The sequence below is a fragment of the Nannobrachium achirus genome (genome assembly GCF_963921795.1).
Source record: "Nannobrachium achirus genome assembly, chromosome: 2".
NCBI lineage: Eukaryota > Metazoa > Chordata > Actinopteri > Myctophiformes > Myctophidae > Nannobrachium > Nannobrachium achirus.
This window is the reverse complement of record NC_137811.1, coordinates 47,132,298-47,146,074: the sequence shown is the minus strand read 5'-3', so window position 1 is coordinate 47,146,074 and position 13,777 is coordinate 47,132,298.

Below are 13,777 nucleotides of genomic sequence, written 5' to 3'. Positions count from 1 at the left end.
TTTATTGAAATAGATTTCACAGGTTTAAAGGTGAACTGCTGGTGATTACTGTCTGACGCAGATGTACAAAAATAAACAGCTTGTCAGTTTGTCAAACAGTCTGTTGGAGTTGGGACAGTAAGAATATATCCTGTGGAAAAACATAATGGAAATGTAGTGTGAGATAACTGGTTCAGGTAAGAAATCATACCACCGTGAAAGGCTGTCCTTTTCAATGTCATATGGGTCTACCGGATGCATAATTACATAAATTATGTGTCAAATAGTATAAAAACGTTTCCAGAGGTGAAGTAAACAGGGGAAAACGTTGTGAGGACAGACATGCGCACAATACGAAATCCAGTCAAAACAAAGCGTTAAGCCACCCATCACAGTGCTTGGAGCAAATTAATAAAATATGATTATCAGTTTCTTACATCCATTTGATGTTCAGAAAAGATCAGTGCTGGAGTTTAGTGATGAAACCAGTCATTTACAGTTTAATGTACATTTTAGGTTTAATATTTGAAAAATAAATTGTATACTGTTCAGGTACAGTATATACACTTAGGGGGATTGGCACTAGCCAGCTAGGCTAAAAGCCTGATCATTTCTGGTTGTGAAATGTCTTTATTTCTGCAAACAATGACATTTAATCAGAAATGATTTTATCTCCTGAACACGTCTACTACCAGTAGATGGTCCTTGAAAATGGGTGTGGGAGTGACACGCAGCAAAGGTCATTGGGATCGGGACTCGAACCTGCGACATGCTGTCAGGCATCAGAGCATATGTGGTATGCGCCTGGACCGGTAGGTCAACGGGCACCCCCTGATCAACGCATTGTTAAGTGACAACTGTGTAAAACAAGCACATACTTTTGTTCCACCGTTGCTATATGCCAAATGACCTGGTCGAAGCAAGTGGAGCTTTTCAGATGGTTTCCCCAATGGCTTTCATTGGCCAGTGTTATATAACTTGCGAACTAGCGACCCTGCTAACATTAGGTAGCCTACCCAGCAAGCACGGTCAGGACCTGGACCAATCAGTGACGTCTCAATTGGGGCCAGATCAAGTCAAACCATGACTAGTCAGATCTGGACTAGAATATCAGGGAGCGTTTCGCCGTTTCTACGTGTCATCTTTTCGACACCCAAACCTAACCCTAACCCTAACCTCCGTGGGGTGAGTCACTAACCCTCCCGACGCTCCTTTGTCGAAATGATGGTCGTTCGAAAGAGCGAGATTTCCCTGAATATCACCTTATTTCAACCAACATAAATCCTGCCCACGGAAACGGACGTCCTGGATTAATCAGAGAGGATCTGATCGAGGCCAGATAAATATCATAACTAGTCAGATATGTCCCAGAATATAACCTTATATGCTCATATTTCAACTATCATTACAAACAATAACAATAATCCATATAAGTCCATATGACATCCTGGTAATGACATCAGGATCATCCCCATATGGGCTGTGATTTGGCCTAGTTCTGAACGTCACCGGAGTCACGTAACGTCGTCACGGTGTAATTTGGCTTGCAGGGAAATGTGCACTTCATCGTCAACGTCAAGTATTATGTGAAATTTCAAAAGAGGCGATAACCTATTTCGTCAACCACGTATTGCCAACTAGCTCGGGCGTGCTACATGAGCCTCAAGGTCTCAATGCCGGCAGCCTGCCTTGTTGTGAAGTCTTCACAGTGAAGGGGGTGTGGTTTGCACAATTTGTCAGTGCAAAAGTGTGCGGGCGAAGCAGGCAGGTAGGAGGTGGATGGTGTAATTCTTGGTGCTCGTTGACATCAAAATTGTAGTGCAGTGCTCATTTACATATGACCCCCCCCCCCCTCGCCGCACCAACTGACATTGCCATCCTTAGAGCCTATCGCTGCTTGTGGGGCTAAGAACAACTCCATAGTTAACTGTGCCTCATCTGCCTATGATTCTGGGCGTGATGTTGTGACAACAGACAGCAGACAGCAAACTGTGGCGCATTTCATGCGTGTTTCAAGGCTAAGGTGACAGCGAGCAACAGGCTTAAAATAGACGGGGAAGCTCAGAGCAGCAAGATGTGTGTGAATGTTCTCTCCCACTGTCTTTCCCACACGCTTAGATGGAGGCAATGACGCAATTGACAGTATCGACCTGCCCAGAGTTAAATGGATCTGTCTCTCTCTCTCTCCACATATACTGTACATTAGTAGCAGTTCATTTCTTTTCTTTCACTGTGCTAATCTGCACCGTAGGTCAATACATCAATCCGTGATGATCATTATCCCTCTGTTGCTTTCTGTGAAAACAGCAGGTAATCTTTACTGAGGAGGGAGAGATGCTGAGTGTACAAATGCACAGATCCACTTTGTACATTGTCAGAGTTACAAATGGGTAAATCAACACTTGCATTTGCAGTCAACCACAACAATTACCAATAACCTTGAAAAAAGGTATGGGTGACGGCCGATGATAATGTCATTCTCATGGGGGGTGGGGGGGGGGGATATTGCTTTATATCAGTCTGTTCAGTTAACACAGTTTAGGTGTGGTTATACTGCACAGTTATATTTCATTGACCTCTTTTTTTGTGACCGTAGGTCGCGATTTATTATGAAAACCTACAGCTCATGTCTGTCCGTCCGTCTGTCTATTACAATGATGTTGCAAATAAACGGCCAAGACAGAATTAATTTGCATTGACCTGATGATGACTAGACCAGCTCAGCATTCTGAACAGGCCCGAAAATTAAGGCCTGGCCCTAACTGGGCCGGCCCAAGGCCCCGCCTGGCCTTACTAATTGTCTCCACCAGCCGAAGGCTTGGGGGAGAATATGTTTTCCCCTCCGTCCGTCCGTGTGTCCGTCCGTCCGTCCGTCCGTCCGTCCGTGCGTCCGTGCGTGCGTCCTCGCAGTTTGTGAGCAGCTAATCTCAGTCACCGTTGGCCCGATCGCTGCCAAACTGAGCACACACACTCCCTGGATGCCAATCTAGAACCTCTGCCCCAGATTTTTCAAATCAGCCTCATGGTGGCGCTATAACAGGCCGATTTGTGTGGCCTGGTTGTTACCAGCTAATCTCCGGCGCCGTTGGCCCGATCGCTGCCAAACTGAGCGCACAGCCGCACACACTCCCTGGATGCTAATTCAGAACCTCTGCCCCACATTTTTTAAATCAGCCTCATGTTGGCGCTATAACAGGCCGATTTGTGTGGCCTGGTGGAGACCTGTGCTCGGAAGAGCACTGCTTCTAGTTAGCATATATTTTACCCCCTACCCGGCCCGAAAACGTTAATATTAAGTCCATATATGGGCATTCCCAGATTAGGGCAACCACACTATAGTCCGGTTCACTATGTTAAGAAATGTATATTCGTTCAAAATTTGTGGGGATTTGTAAAACTATACATTTTAATACAATCCCTTTTATACCCATATATGGAGATCTCGGATGTCAACAACAATATTAAGCCCATATAATTCAAAATGGTGAGAGATCTAAAAGTCAGAGGTTAAAAGTCAGAGTGTGAAAGTTGTTCGGCACGAGGAGACACATATGTGTGTCCAGGTTTCATGACTGTATGTCAAACAGAGCATGAGCTATACCTGTTCAAAGTTTGCAGTTTCAAAGGCTCCCTACAGCGCCACCCTTTGGTCAATTGTTGCGAGCTTCGTGTTTTCGCCGTTTGGCATAGTCCTCTACCATACTAGAGAAAAAGTGGCGGAATAATAATAGTAATGAAGAAGAAGAGAAAGTACAATATCAATGAGTGGCCTTTGTCACTGCGTGACATTAATAATGTGTACAATGCTGTTCAGACTAGTGGTTCCCTCACTATGCAGAAGCCAGTGGGACACAGCATGTACTGTACAGTATGCTTCCCTTTAACGTTCTTAGAAAGACTCCCAAGGTCAGGAGTAATGTAGATCTGGGTCAATTTGAGGAGGGGAGAATGAAAGGGGGACCATGATGTTACATTCATACAGTTAATGTTTTACCAAGGAAAACATTGCATACCTTTTTTAACCACCTTTTCTCGAACATGAACAAATCTCACAGTACTTGTTTTGTTCAGACAAACTAAGACAAAGGCTGGTCTAAAAGGACTTCCACAATTTGCATGATTAATTAGTAATTACATTTGCATCTGTGAACATAATTAGCGTGTGTGTGTGTGTGTGTGTGGCTAATAATCTGTACTGTGTGCGATGAGTCATGGAAATAAAAGCTGTTCACAGGTTGCGCAAATGGATCAGAGTGCCAACAAATGAATGGATTAAGAAATTATAGAACCAACCACAGAGGTGTATTTCACAATGAACCAATTCACATTCACACATTTTTGATAAATGGCACTGAGAAATTGTAACACGGCTAATAGCCTTGTTTGCATAGATATTTATCCTACAATAATGAAGGTATTTCTCTTACAATTTGTGCTTCGGAGGACTGGCACTATGTCAAGAGGATGATTATTTAAATAGATTGTGAAGCTGAAAGCGGCGTTGTGATTAATTGTCATAAGAAATTATAATCTACACATAAATGCACAGAATCTCTGCGTATCCCCTGCACCCCCTGAAACCGTCTGACCCATCCACTTTAAACTAGGCGTGCGTATCGCCACGGACAAGAGGTCCTGAGTGGGAATTTGGTCAAATCGGCTTTTGTCCGTTAGGATTCCTGTTAGGTTTTTTTTAAGCATCTATATAAGCGCTTCCACAACAACCCTAGAAATGAATAGACACAAGTGAGACTGTTACCATGGACAATTAGGTTATAGGACAGTAAAATCTCACAAGAATTTGAATACTACAATGTTTGTTTTTCGAGTACAAAGGGCACCAATGGAAACAAGCCATAGGCTTTCTTCGGTTTCAAATCCTATTAGCAGACCTTGTTTGTATTGTACTGTACTTTCCTGAGCTTGTCTTGTTAAAGTATTCAATCAATCAATCAGTTATGAGTTTGAGACTCAACATCAGAGACCACGTTTCCATATGTGTGGACATACGTGCGAGCGCACACAGACAATCTTCAACTACATTATATTTAACAACGGAGTACATAAAAGGACATCATTCTTTCTTTTATTTCACTATGGAATTATACACATATGCATCTCAAACCCTGTCCTGGACACAGCTGATCATCCAAGGTGAAGTTGCATAGCTGTAGACATAGCTAAAAGCCTAAAAGGTGAACTGGTTAAGTTACTGTATGTAACTTTCTCTTTCCATGGAAGGATTTGACTTGCATTATTATTAGCATATGAAACCATGGTGAAGGCTATAGTGTGACTGACTTCTATTTGATTAGCCACTACTTAAATTAAGAGCAGCAGGAACAATGGAACACATTTCAAGAGTGATATTGGCATTGCATTGATATAATGCCAATGCATGGTCTTTTTAAAATGTCTTCCATTATCCACATCTTCACATGGTGGCATCACATAATTCACACTGTATTAACGGTTCACAAGGTGTGACATATTGGACCTTGACTGTGACTGTTCTCTGAAATTCCCTCCACAGCTAATGAAGTGTGCCACCATTTTATATGAATACCAAACTCACCTCTAGCATTGGAAATTCATTTCAAGTTATGATAGAATAATGAAACGTGACCGTAATGGAGTGTATGCAGTATATCGATGGCCAAAATGCAAAACCTCCAATCTGCAAATTCCATGATTTTTGGATTTCTCTTGAAATGAAAACAGGCTATGTTGCACATGGTCAGTCTTTCTGCAAGATCGTTCTGCCCCTCATTTTGCCAAAAATGTCATGTGACTAGAAATAGTTGATAGGTTTTAATGTTGAACACACATTTTCTTTTTCCCAACAAAGTGATTTTTTCAGATAGGAGGTTTTGCGTTTGGGCCATCGATATACTGTACAGTCTAATGCTGTGATTCAAGACTGATTTAAAGGTGCTGTTAATGAGCACAAGGCTGCACACAGTAACATCTTCATGTTCATTTAAAGTGTAAACGGACACACACTTTTCACATTCTTAGTAATTAGCAACTTAGCCTCTAGACTAAGTAAACTGCACCCGAGTTTAGTCTATACTTGGACCGTTTTTTTTCCCATCTACACCAAATCTCTTCTCACTCCATGTTTCCCCCAGAATATGGATGCTGGGATTCAAGTGGTTAAAAGACGACTCTGGACGTTACTGTGTGAATGTTATTGTATTGCATTGTTTCTGCCAGGCTTTGAAATTGTAAGAAGTCGACATGACAAGTCGACAAGAGAAGCCTGTCAGGGCTTCTCTTGACATAATGAGAACAGCTAGTGTGGTCATGGGGCTCCCTTTCCCTCATACTCGCTCGCTCTTTCAATTCAATTCCATACGGATTTATTGGTATATGAAACTTATGTTTACAAATGACGTGTGTAGTGCGTACAAAGACATAGCCCTACTAGAATAAGGAAATATGTAAACACAGCTGTATAACATTGCAACTTTCAAGTAGTAGGTAAAAAAAATAGTCTAAAGATCACATTAGCACATTATTACTTCATTGCATTGGTGATGTGCATTGTTCAAAAATGTATGTCACTAGACTCACTACGCTCTGATCTATGCCAGTCACAGGCTACAGCTCACCTCACGTTGCTATGCTCATATTAACACATTATCAAATCATTTTCTGATTCGTTCACAAACTGCACAGTGCACACATGTTAACCTGCTATCCATATCTACATACTGTCTTGTTTACCAACTTCCTCTTTAGTTTAATGCTGGATCGCCCGGCAAAACTGGATGGACGAATCAAACCCAGGTCTTTGCGGTGGAGGTTAGGAGCTTTCTCTGAGCACCAGCCAGATGCCTCCATTCCACTTTCCTCCCTCTTCTTAAGATCCATCCACCCATCCCCCATCCTTGGACAAATGCTTTTCTGTCAGATTTTCACTCATGCAACTCTCTTTGGGAATGGCACCAAGTAAGGAAGGAGTAGCTAGGAGAGCAGATGGATATATTTTCTGCCTGGAAATGAACCCCACAGGGAAGGCAGTAACAAGTAAAAAGCACAGGCAAGATGTACGTACAGGCATCACACTCTAAAGCTGATGTCATGAGAAAACTACAGACTATAATTTCAAAGGCCTGGAGCAAAGGTCAGAGATGTTGATTCTAGAAATGTCACTTGGTGTACACAGAAAGGTCAATCAGGATCAGGAAGTCAAAAACAGTAACAACAATAGAACCGTGTACCGTGTAGCCACTCTATACTTAATAAAAGCACAAAAAGGTTCTGTTTTACACAGACATAAATAGAATAGTATGGAATGGACATTTCTATTTTTGGTTGTTTAAATGAAGAATTTGAGCTGTTTCGAATTGCCAATGTTCTGACCACGGGCCAAAAACAACGATTTAGATGGATGGTTAAATGAAGTATATGAAAGTTAAAGATTGATGATCAATATTTCCCCTGCGATATACAGTACAGTAGCCTATATGCTTTGGTTGATAGCTGATAAGCTGTATAGGATGAATAAGGGAATATTTCTTGAATATAGAGGTCTATCTCACGCCTTCAGAAACGCTATTTAATGATTTCTGTGTAGCGTGTACTTCAGTCATAGACCAGGGGTCTTCAATGTTTTCAGGCTTAGTTGAGAGAGAGATGAAGCAGGGACGCCCACAACCTTTTCAGAGATTCCAATCATCAGTGTATTTTGGATTCATGCCAATTTGTGTTTTCAGATATTTAACCACTTGAACCGTCATTACTTAATAACCATGACCTTTCACTCTGTACTTAGTCTGCTCTTTTTCCCCTCTACAGCAAAACTCTTTGCCAAAAATAGCCGATCTACAAGCTCACAACGCCTCGCAGTGCGAAGCGTTGTGAGCTTGTAGATCTGCTATTTTTGGCTAAAGTTCTCCGAATATGGACGCTAAGGATCAAGTGGTGAATATAAAAAAGGAGAAAAAAGGTTTCTATCACACAAAGATTTGGCGGACCCCATGTAGTGACTCTGAGGGTCCTGGACCTCGTGTTTAAGATCCCTGTCATAGACACTTTTGCCCTGTGTACTGTTATCATAGACACTTTCCCCCTGCATACTCTAATCATAGAAACTTTCACCCTGTGTACTTGATTCTCATTAAATCAAATTTCCATTCAAAGTGGACCCACAATATACACAGCTTCCCAACTGTAGGCATCTGCTCAATTATAATTGCACAGGCCTGTGCCAAGTCTCACAAACAAGAGAAGAGAATAGCCAAGCACTTATCTTGAAAATGTCATTTTACTTCCCTCTACATAATGATTTATGTTGCAAAACAAATCTCTCAGTAATTAGACAAAGTATGAGTGCATCATATTGAGAGAGATAAGGGGAGAGAGAGGGGGGGGGGCAAGATAAACTAATTCATACCAAATACATTTTATCCATGCTAGCAGCAGGGCTCTAAGGCAGGGGTCTTCAACGTTTTCAGGCCGGGGACCCCCAAACTGATGGGGAGGTGGAGCAGGGACCCCTTACCACCTCGTAGGGTGGGGGGGTCGATGCTACGACATATTTTTTATTTTAAACATACTACTTATTAACTGAGAACCAATGTCAATAATATCAACAATCTGTAAACTGCATAGTAATCATGTATTCAAGCTATTCAAAATGGATAGAATCATGATTTATTTTTTTACATAAATGTGAAAAAAAAACATTTTTTGATTTTCTTTCTTTTTTTTTAACCAATAATTTCGCGGACCCCCTGCAGTACCTCCGCGGACCCCCTAGGGGTCGCGGACCCCCTGTTGAAGACCCCTGCTCTAAGGATTGTACCGTAGGTTGGAGAGTCCATACAGAAGATATTGCAATAACTGCAGATGGATTTCCATGATTTTTTTCCTGCATGCGTACGTAGATGACGAACACTATTGATTTCGGTGGAGCATAGCCTTTCCCTCTAGTGTCACTTTTAAGCGAAGATGTTCCAGTTACACACATCTCAACATCTAAAGGGCAGATTGGCATGACACTTGAAAATTGAGTGCATACTGTACATACTCCCTGTAGAATGATCCCCACAAATTTTGCTTAACCACCACCCTTAGCAACTACCGGAAGCACATTTAAGTTCTGTACTTAAATACAATTTTGAGGTATTTGTACTTTACTTGAGTATTTCCAATTTCCAGTACTTTTACTTCTACTCCACTACAATTATTTGAAAACTCTACTTACTAGTTACTTTGTAGGTTTTGATTATTACTACAAAACATACATTAACCACTTCAACTCCGTACACATTTCGGCCATTTGAAAATAGCCTATCTACAAGCTCAAATCTTGTGAAACTTTGTGAGCACCCCGCAGGTCACAGGATGAACCCTTAACATTTGAGTGACCTCATGACCACTGCAGTAGCTCCACCTTCAAACCAACATGTAAACATTGCGCTCCATTTTTCTAAGAGATCGTGTCTGCTTTGTCATGCCTGCTTGAAAAGGAGATTAGCTGGGTCCCTATATGTGTCTCTATGACAAGTGTTTAAAGTAGCCATCTGAGCCCACTAATTCTCCACAAGTTGTGTTCATTCAGAAATTTGAACATGAATCCAACCATATGTTAATATGTACAGTATATGTATAACCATCTACACACATTTTACACAAAATCAATTTTGCTTGGCTCTAGATGTTTACATGTCATTTTAGATCAGTCTATGTATGCAGCCTCAATAATCTCCATGATGATAGAGATAGCTAAGCTATAGATAGTGCCGCAAACGTTATGCCTATGCCAATATGCTGCGTGTGTTCAGGGTCTGTCAAGTGTGTACTTTTTAAAGCATTTTGTAATCCCATGTATACAGCTTTCTTGTGGTGCACAAAACTGCACATACAAGAAAGGTAGCATGCGGAGGCTTAAAGTGGCCTAACAATGATGCCCTGAGGATTCTGCCCATCAAGGCATAATGCCAGTCACTTGTTTGTATTGTGTTGAATCCACACATGTGAGGCTCTCTATGCATGATGGATTCATGTCTCGCCTAGATGAATCCCAGAACAGGATTATTGAGGATATAGTCAATCCTGGGAAGAGCTGTCTCCTGTACTCATCCAGGCTGCGTAAACACTGGAGAGTCTATTTGTTTTCTTATAAGTGCCCTATGAACCCTGTGTGCCTGGAATAAAGTTTGAATTGAACTGTACATGCTGACCAAATAGGAATAGTCTCTACTAGTAAGACACCTCAGGGTGACTTGCGACCTCAGGGTGACATGCGAAATGGGCGAGGTCGCGCCAATTCTTGGCCATCTGGCCAGTGATGTACGTATATGGGATCAGTTACTCATATATGGAGACCCCTTCATGATAGTTATGTTATGTCAAAACATGCCCATATATGGACATTACCAAATATGGGCATTCCCATATATGTCCTTAATATTGATAACATAATATCCTTAATAATGTCCTTAATATTGACAATATAGGAATCTCCATATATGGGCATAAAACGTACGTAAGTAATGCCAAGCAGGGCCTTGGTGAGTTAGGGCCTTGGTTTGATGCCTGTGGATCTCCATATATGGGCATAAGGGGGTACCCTAACATTTTCGGCCTGGGATTTATGACATCAGAAATCTATGTATGGGCATAAAAGTTTTTTTTTTCTTTTTCTGGGAATGACCATATATGGACTTTTTTACTTTTATCATTTTATTGTATCCTTTATTAATAATAATATGTATCCATATACAATACATACAATATATGTTATGCCCATACATGGAGATCCCTATCTGAACCAGCCACACAGATATGGGCATAAAACGTATGTTAATTAATAATGCCAAGCAGGGCCTTGGTGAGTTAGGGCCTTGGTTTGATGCCTGTGGATCTCCATATATGGGCATAAGGGGGTACCCTAGCTCTGGTCCATACCGTTAGTGGAGTTCTCCCTAACGCTATGTTCCTCTACCTCCGTATTTCTTGGCAAAACCGGAAAACACAGCCGTCTGGTCCGAAAATAACAAAAACTGTTTTGCCCCTCACCAAACCAAAGGTATCAGTGGACAGTTGAAAGCTTACTCTACTTAGTGGACGTGGTCTGAGCCCCCCACCACACGATTAAAATACATTTCTAGGGCGAAATGAAAAATAATCCACCGGATGGAGACTCAATTTCTTCTTGTTTTTTTACTATTTGCCGTCGCCATCACTGCGCCAGCTCACTACTGCCGCGCAGGTCAGAGGACCGAAATGCACCGCATTAACAGAGCATTGGTCTCGTTGGGTGTTAATGTTATTCAGCTCTGCAACATTGGAAGCGCTGTTTCGTAAAAACAGTATTCAACCAGGAAGAATGTCTCCGTCAGGTGGATTATTTTTCATTTCGCCCTAACCCGCGTCCACTAAGTAGAGTAAGCTTTCAACTGTCCACTGATACCTTTGGTTTGGTGAGGGGCGACACAGTTTTTGTTATTTTCGGACCAGGCGGCGGGGCTTCCCGGTTTTGCCAAGAAATACGGAGGTAGAGGAACATAGCGTTAGGGAGGACTCCTCTAACGCTATGGACCAGGGTTAGGGGTACCCTAACATTCTCATTTTCGGCCTGGGATTTATGACATCAGAAATCTCCATGTATGGGCATAAAATGTTTTTTTCTTTTTTCTTTTTCTGGGAATGACCATATATGGACTTTTATACCCTGAGAAATCTCGTAGTTTGTCTGACTGTCAGTACTAAGCCGCCCCACGCAATGAATTATAAAAATGATCTATGATAAAACCTTTATCCTTGATTGCATCACTAATGTTTCACTAAGGTTATCCATCTACTATGCATGAGATGCAATGGGAAATGCTTATGTTAAACATGCTAAATGGTGAAAAGCTTGCCTTAAATACACATATACATTAGCATAGATTATACTGTAGCTTTGGTGAGCGAATTAAAATATGTAGTTTTAAGCATTTATAGCATAAGGGACCATTTTAAAGGGGCAAGGATATGTGATTTGTCTTGCTAACCCAGGATGTTAAAGGAAAATAAGTGGGCAATAAATAATGCTACTTCAAATGTACTGTACCATACTTTGAGATTGCTAAATTGAGAGTCACAACTACTTACTAACCTATTAAGATGACTGTCAGCGCAAGGAAGTATGCAAGGAAATGGACATGAAAAGGGGAGGAGACAACCAGAGTTCTTGTTGAACACAAAAAAGGAGTAAAAAATTACTGAATGGGTTCCAAAATTGCCACTTGCAGACATCCATGACAAACACTGTCATTTAAAAGCTACTGTATGAGTATCAATAATGTGTCATATGATCAAGGCTAGGAATAGGCACATCCCCACAGCCCTAACAACAATCAGCACTGGCTGAAGAAAGAAAACTCAGACTTACATAACTTTCTGTTATGGAAAACGACCTGGGCACTGATACCGGCTGTACAACTAAAACAAACTCCAACACCATTAAAAAGATTGTTAATTTGTTTACATCCAGCAACATCTAAACAATGAACATAATTATCCCTGATTTGATGCAAGGCAAGGCCATTTTATTTGTATAGCACATTTCAACAACAAGGCAGTTCAATGTGCGTTACAAGGAAACACAATTATACCATTTAAATCTTTATAGACAAACAGTAGTATTTTGAAATCAAAGCTTTGACACACAGGGAGCCAGTGTAAGGATTTAAGAGCTGATATGTTCCACTTCCTTGGTATTAGTAAGGATGTTCTGAATCAACTGCAGTCTACAGAAGATGAATGCCTGGACATGTTTTTCTAGATCCTGCTGAGACTTTAACCCGTGCTATATTTTTGCATTGGAATAAACTATTGCTCTTTATATAGTATTATGCCTATAAAGAGAACAAAGCTGGAATTATTGTTGGGAGTAGTGGGAGTGAGAGTGAGAGAGACACAGAGAGTGAGAGAGAGACACAGAGAGAGAGAGAGAGAGAGAGAGAGAGAGAGAGAGAGAGAGAGAGAGAGAGAGAGAGAGAGAGAGAGAGAGAGAGAGGCAGACAGACAGAGAGACAGAGAGACAAAGAGAGAGAGAGACAGAGAGAGATGAAAACAGAGTGAGGAGAGGACAAGGAACATAATTTGTCTTTATACTATCATACACATCTGGTTGGCTGGCGTGTTGGTTTTCTGTATTGCTTGCTGGCTGGCCTAAAAACATGAGTGTCAAGAAGAATGTATTAATGGGTAAGGTCTGTAATTAAAGCTGTGCCTTCGTTAATGGGCCACAGCTGCCAGTGTGTACCGTTAAGACTTGACAGGGTTTAGAATCTTGCAAGAAATAAAGAACCCTACACTTTTTGTTTCTCCCCAAAGTAAAGAACTGATGAGAGAAGAGCAGACAGCTGTGAACTTAGGGAGGACTTGAGTTTACAAAACAGTTGTACAAGAGTCTGTTATCCCCCACACGTCCACCTGTCTGTCTGGTCGATAGCAGTGTCCAAGAAATATCACTATTTGTGCAACCACTTAAACACTATAAAAAAATCACACCCGTGTGAACTGAGCGGTGGTTCCCCCCCCCCCCCCCCCCCTTCCCCCCTGTGTGTGTGTGTGTGTGTGTGTGTGTGTGTGTGTGTGTGTGTGTGTGTGTGTGTGTGTGTGTGTGCGTGTGTGTGTGTGTGTGTGCCTGGTCTGGCCTGGCCTGAACAACAGCGCCCCCTCCCTTAACATGTGTGGTCAGAAAAGGTTACTGCAGGCTACAGACAGACAGACAGACAGACACGCAGACAGACAGACAGACCCACACACACGGCCACGTATAGGAGCGTTGTGACCA